The sequence below is a fragment of the Triticum aestivum genome, chromosome 2B (genome assembly GCF_018294505.1).
Source record: "Triticum aestivum cultivar Chinese Spring chromosome 2B, IWGSC CS RefSeq v2.1, whole genome shotgun sequence".
Taxonomy (NCBI): Eukaryota; Viridiplantae; Streptophyta; class Magnoliopsida; order Poales; family Poaceae; genus Triticum; species Triticum aestivum.
The window spans coordinates 756,735,576-756,742,048 of record NC_057798.1 but is presented as its reverse complement, the minus strand read 5'-3'; the positions used below and the strand labels follow the sequence as shown (position 1 = coordinate 756,742,048).

Here is a 6,473-nt window from a genome sequence, read left to right as displayed (position 1 = left end):
GTAACATGAACCGTTGCAAGAGCACAACACATAAAACCAAAATTTACAACACTTATATATGTTGGTGCTTAATATACATGAATCCAAATCTCATTGCTTGGCAACAAGAATTTGCAACTAGTACATATATAATGTGAATATCTATAATCCCAGCTATTAAATTAATGTTCCACATAATGGTAATAATTATGTATCAAGTGAGGAAAAAAGGAATATACTCACGAGGGGACGAAATCATATATTGGATAGAACTGTTGGATTACAATAGTGGATATTACATGAGGAACTTCATCCAAATGTGATACACAATCTAAATATTTTCTTGACATCAAAACTTTAACGAAAGCATCCATCAACATCCCTACAACTTAACAAAAAAATTAACTAAGGAACAGGAACATCATCCAACATATCCAACAGGAACAACATCCCTACAACTTAACTACAACTAAAAGGGTCTGTCGTCGTCATCATCATCATCATGAACCAGAACACCGTCATCATCATTGCAGTATTCTTGCCACACACCCAGATAATCATCCATATATCTTTTGAATCTATAGAGAAAATAATGAATTGTTAACATAGAATGCATTGACATGATGCAAGTAGTGATATAGGCAGGATATGTCACATACAAAGGTTAAAGGCAATGCAATCTTTGTTTTTTCTACATTACCGAGAATATTACACGTCTTATGACTCTGTACCAAATCTTCAGTTTTCACAAGTGCCATATCAACATGCACTGCCGAGAATTCATTTGTAATTTCAGCATCAAGTTTACATTTAGGATCATGATATCAAAAAAATATACATTTAGGATCACAACTTACAACTATAGCAAGAGCTACGATCCCTATTAGGTACAAGTGGAGACATGATACAATGGAAAATAAGGATAAAACCATGTAATTGCAATGCTTAATTAATCAAACAATTTTATTAACAAAACAAATTATTGAGATGTAAATGAAATTTCAGCCTATTTCAGGAATATAAATAGAAGCACGGCCACTCTACAATAATGATTGCAAGTTATCATCTTTCAAGAAGTACGGTGCAAATAAAAGAACTACCATAGGGGAAAGAACTAGACGTACGGTTACTAAGTTGAAGGACAAACATGGCGAAAACCTTTGTCTGATCTTTCGCTTCATAGCCTTGAAGCTGACCTGCATACATGAGTAACTAAGAATTTATAAAAGAAGCCGCTCTGTTATCATTAAAAGTATATAATGAATGAGAATGGATTAACACAGAAACTATAATTAGCACATAATTCTAAGCCAGCCTTAAGGAATGAATCCTCACCCAACAGTATGCATATACAAATCTACTATTCTCATTAGAATCAGTTTGCTAATATTGAAATGTTAGAACGATAATTTTCTACTAATTTCCATCAATTTCTTCAATTGATTTCTGGCATCTTACTTCATTTGCGTTTCATAAACATTGCCAAAAGACAATTCATAGTAAGTTTTCTGTAGGAAGTTGTGTGTGTTTGGATCATATTAAAGTTATAATAATATCAAGAAATGACACAATATTGTGTGGTATCAAAGAGCTAGAACTGCAACCCCATTTAAGAAATGATGACTCACTCCTTGCATAATTCTCAATACAATTTCATGACAGTAGTTGCATACAGTTTTTCCAAACCAATTCCAGCATAGAAGAAAAGGAACCCGGGGATATATTAAAGGTTTGCAAAAATCATGGAAACACATGATGACACATTGGCACAATAGTAACCTTGTGTAACACTTCAGGTTGCAAATATCTTCTGCTGGAATCATTAATGGTACCATAGCATCAATCTTGACTTTGCGCAGTTTGAGAGCTACCTACAGTAGAGAATAATTGACATCAAAAAATTACAATTATAAAAAAGATAAAACATATTAGAATATGACTGAATCCTATTTACATGGCTTGTCCTTACATGCATGGCTGGTGTTTAAGAACATATGATTCACGATATGGATTTATCCATGTTTGGCATTAGTTCTGGACATGTGTTTAAGGCAGTGACTGGTGTTGTGCATGTGGGGGTTGTCCGTATATGCAACCTTCCCTATGATACGACACGACACTGGCGAGCCTCATGGAGGCCAAAAGGGGTTGCAATGTGGTGGCTGTGAGTGTGACCATTGGTATGAGAAACAAAGATGACCTGCAGTGCACCGTAGCAAGCAGGAAACCTGCAATTGATGGCATATCCATGGCCGGAGATGGCCAGAGCAATACCGTGTAGCAGGCTGCAGGACCTATTGGTGCTGCGACGGCGCCTCCCCAGTATCGGCAATGAGTTCTACATCGAGCCCTTGACCTCGTGTGCGCGGGCCGCAGGGTCGTCGCGGCCGCGACCTCATGCTGCACCAATTGTCTCTGCTCCTTCAGCAGCGAGATCAACACATTGAGAATCTCCCTCAGGCCGCGACGTGGTGCCCGTCGTGCTCGACATTTCTGCGGGGTGGTTCGCTGTGACAATGCCTTTGATCGACGAGGCATGTCACTGCCGGCGGGTCAGCTGTGTCAATGCCTTGATGCAAAACGCATGACTCCGAAGTACTCATTTTGCATGCTTTTATTCTATACTCCTTTACAGTCTTGGTTTTCTTGAATTATGGCTGGAAATAATTTGTCTCTTTCTTGCATACGTCAGTAGCATGCTTCCGGTTGAAAAATAACACCTCCATATACTCGTTTACTTCTGTTTGTGAGCAGTGTTGAACAAGAATGAACCATCAGCTCACACTGCTCCTAGTAATGCATATTTTGTTTAAAAAATGGCCCCCTCTTGGTTTCTTCACTTCTTGCCACGCTCCGCCACTGCCAGACAAATGCTTTTAATCTAAGCAGCAGGCAGACATAGATAATCAAGAAAACTGACAGAACGAAGAGGTTACTAAATCCATAGTTTCAGGTTGATCAATTATCTTGATGCTTTTTGGGTGAGGTCGCAGATATATTCAGATGTCTAGTAGTGGTTATGCGACACACAGGTAGAAGGTTCAGCCTTAACTCCCAGGGATAGTTCGAAGTCCAAGTCATGGTCACATACCTAGCCTCGTCCGACTCCACGTACAGCGCCATGTTAGCCACGTCCTCCACCTCGAGCACCGTACCATTGAGTTTGCTTGACGATGTATTCCTTTTCCACTTCCCGCCTCAGTGCATGCTCGTCGACGCCGAGGCACATCTCGTCCATTGACACCACCGTCAGTAACGTCACCATGGAGTTCACACGTAGCCTGTTCCTCCCTGCACGTCTACAAGAGGAGAAAAAACAGAGGTCAGAGGAAGGGGGAGAGAAAGAGAGGATGAATCCAGGGGAAGGGATGCACTCACCGGAAGAGAGGAGTACTAGAGGAGGACGACCTGGCCACCGGCGCCGGAGCCGACGCCCGAAACCCTTGGCAGGGGGGTGGCCGTGAGCAGCGGATCTAGTCGAATGGGACGGCATCGCGAGGAGGCGCGTGAAGGGAGCTAGAGATGGGACGCAAGAGGGATGGGTGGGTGGGGGATGCGATGGATCCAGCAGCCGCCGGAGCTGCGCGGTGGGATGAGGGGAGGGGAAGGGAAGGGCCGGCGGCGGCGAGGTGGATCGGAGGAGGGAGAGGTGGCGGCGATCTGGGAGAGATGAGGGGAATCGGGGGCTCTGTTTTTTGCGTCTCTCTCTCTCTCCTTTGCTCTGTTTTCCATATGTATAGGTCATGACAAATCTGCAACGCATATGGTACATCGATTATATGCGTATCTATTAAAATTTTGCAACATATAGTTAAAATGTTGTAGAAATTATGTTGCTTTATAGTAGGTATCCTTGTAGTGAGCTTTTGGTGGTCATAGCATTGGTTTCAGAACCTAGGAGAGTATGGCGTCTAGCGAGGGAAATTATCACTATAGAGGTCCGTACTTTGATGAAAATGCATATTCTTGAACATAACCCCGCCGTTTGGGCTATTGTGTGTATTGGCTTGCAAGGTGAATTCTTTGATGGGAGAAAACCAAACCGTGAAGCCAGCACGGAAGAGTTGAAGATGCTGCAATACAACGCTCAAGCTTGTGATATCCTCTTCAACGGACTGTGTCCCGAAAAATTCAACAAAATCAGCCGTCTTGAGAATGCAAACAAAATTTGGGACACTTTAATTGATATGCACGAAGGTACCAACTCCTTCAAGGAATCCAAGTTGGATGTGCTCCAAAGTCAACTTGACAAGTTCAAAATGAAGGATGGTGAAGGTGTCGCTGAAATGTACTCTAGGCTTGCTCTTATCACAAATGAGATTGCCGGCTTAGGAAGTGAAGAGATGACCGACAAATTCATCATCAAGAAGATCCTAAGAGCTTTGGACGGAAAATATGATACCGTATGCACATTGATCCAAATGATGCCAAATTACAAAGATCTCAAGCCAACGGAAGTCATTGGAAGAATTGTTGCTCATGAGATGTCACTCAAGGATAAGGAGGAACTTCACAACAAGTCAAGTGGTACTTACAAAGCCTCATGTGAAGCCCCCACATCATCAAGTGAGAAAGAAACCTTCAATGAAGAATTTAGCTTAATGGTGAAGAACTTCAACAAGTTCTACAAGAGTAGAAGCAAAGAAAGAAGCTCCAAGTCAAGGTCCTATAATGAAAAAAGATCTTCTAGTCGAGAGCGCAATTGCTCCAATTGTGGGAGACCCGGACACTATTCCAATGAGTGTATGGCACCCCACAAAAGAAGAGAAGAAACACCCAAGAGGAGAAGTAGAAGAGAAGAATCATCACTAAGAGAGAGAAGGAGTAGAGATGATCGTTATGAACGAAGAACATCCCAGAGAAGCAAGGATTCGGAAAGGAAGGACAAGTCATCAAGGAGCTACACAAAACGAAGACATCAAGCTCATGTTGGTGAATGGGTATTGATACGTCCATTTTGTATCATGCTTTTATATCAATATTTATTGCATTATGGGTTGTTATTACACATTATATCTCAATACTTATGGCTATTCTCTCTTATTTTACAAGGTTTACCATGAAGAGGGGGAATGCCGGTAGCTGGAATTCTGGCTGGAAAAGCAGCAAACGTTGGAAACCTATTCTGCACAACTCCAAATGTCCTGAAACTCCACGAAACAACTTTTTGGATTTAATAAGAATTTATGGGCGACAGAAATAGGCCAGGGGGCCCACACCCTGTCCAGGAGACAGGAGGGTGCCCCCCTGTAGGGCGCGGTCCCCTATCTCCTGGGGCCCCTGGTGGGCCTCCGGCGTCCATCTTCTGCTATATCATCACTTTATCCTGGAAAAAATCGTGGGCAAGCTTACGGGGCGAAACTCCACCGCCACGAGGCGGAACCTTGGCGGAATCAATCTAGGGCTCTGGCAGACGACAAAACCTACCACGGCCGCATTTCGTGTACGGCGAATATGTTCTCACACGAGAGGAGTCATCATTGTATGGTCACTACAGAAAGAAAGGCCCATCATTGTCCGGCGAAGTGGTGCAAGTCGGCCACCGGGATCAAGGGACGCTGGTTGCAGAGATAAAGGGCGGCTATTCCCACAGTCAGTATAGGACATTCGCCTACGTTGAAACAACCGAACCACTAAGTGTCTATGAGGCCAATAAAATTTAATTTGTATGATTAGAATGTTTGTTTGTTCATGAAAATTTAGTTATTTCACCACATAGGCTAAACCAGGTAGGCATTTAGTTCCCTGGAAGTATTCTAGAAAAAAAAAAGGTTCCCTGAAAACATGTAGGGACATGCCAAAAGCCTTCTTGTCAACCATAAATCAATACTATCCATTTCTAAAACAAAAATCCAAACCATCAAAAAGTCGGTCTAGTGAATGATAAAGTAAAGGAGCAAAGTGCATTTTTGGTGCACTTTGCTCCTCAATCTATTTTGACCAGAATTTTCTTTTCTAGAAAATAAAACTTATGCGCGTGATACAAGTTTGCTCTCACCGGCGATTAAGAACATTATGTTCAAAAAAGAGCATTCGTTGGTTTTTGGCAATACTCCCTCCGTCCTAAAATAAGTGTCTCAACTTCGTAATAACTTTAGTACAAATTTATACTAAGATTGATGAGACAGATATTTTGGGACAGAGGGAGTATGTTGTAGCCCTCTTTTATATCCAAAAAGAGCTTTCAGTATATTATGATTCCACAGGATTTGTTTTCACCGAGCCTCTCTCCGAGACAGTGCCCAGATCGTTACGCCTTTCGTGCGGGTCGGAACTTACCCGACAAGGAATTTCGCTACCTTAGGACCATTATAGTTACGGCCGCCGTTCACCGGGGCTTTGGTCGCCGGCTTCCCTGTCATCAGTTCACCAACTTTCTTGACCTTCCGGCACTGGGCAGGCGTCAGCCCCCATACATGGTCTTACGACTTTGCGGAGACCTGTGTTTTTGGTAAACAGTCGCCCGGGCCTGGTCACTGCGGCCCCCTTTTGTG

General features: G+C 42.7%; 1 long non-coding RNA gene across 1 annotated transcript; it reads right to left on the bottom strand.

The window, feature by feature from the left end:
* Window positions 1–239: 239 nt before the first annotated feature.
* On the bottom strand, window positions 240–3,671 carry LOC123042493 (uncharacterized). The gene is made up of 5 exons (XR_006418806.1): window positions 3,358–3,671; window positions 3,071–3,278; window positions 1,759–1,850; window positions 1,104–1,175; window positions 240–557 (listed from the first exon to the last, which is right to left on the bottom strand). It is a non-coding gene; the product is annotated as an uncharacterized lncRNA (long non-coding RNA).
* Between the last annotated feature and the right edge of the window lie 2,802 nt (window positions 3,672–6,473).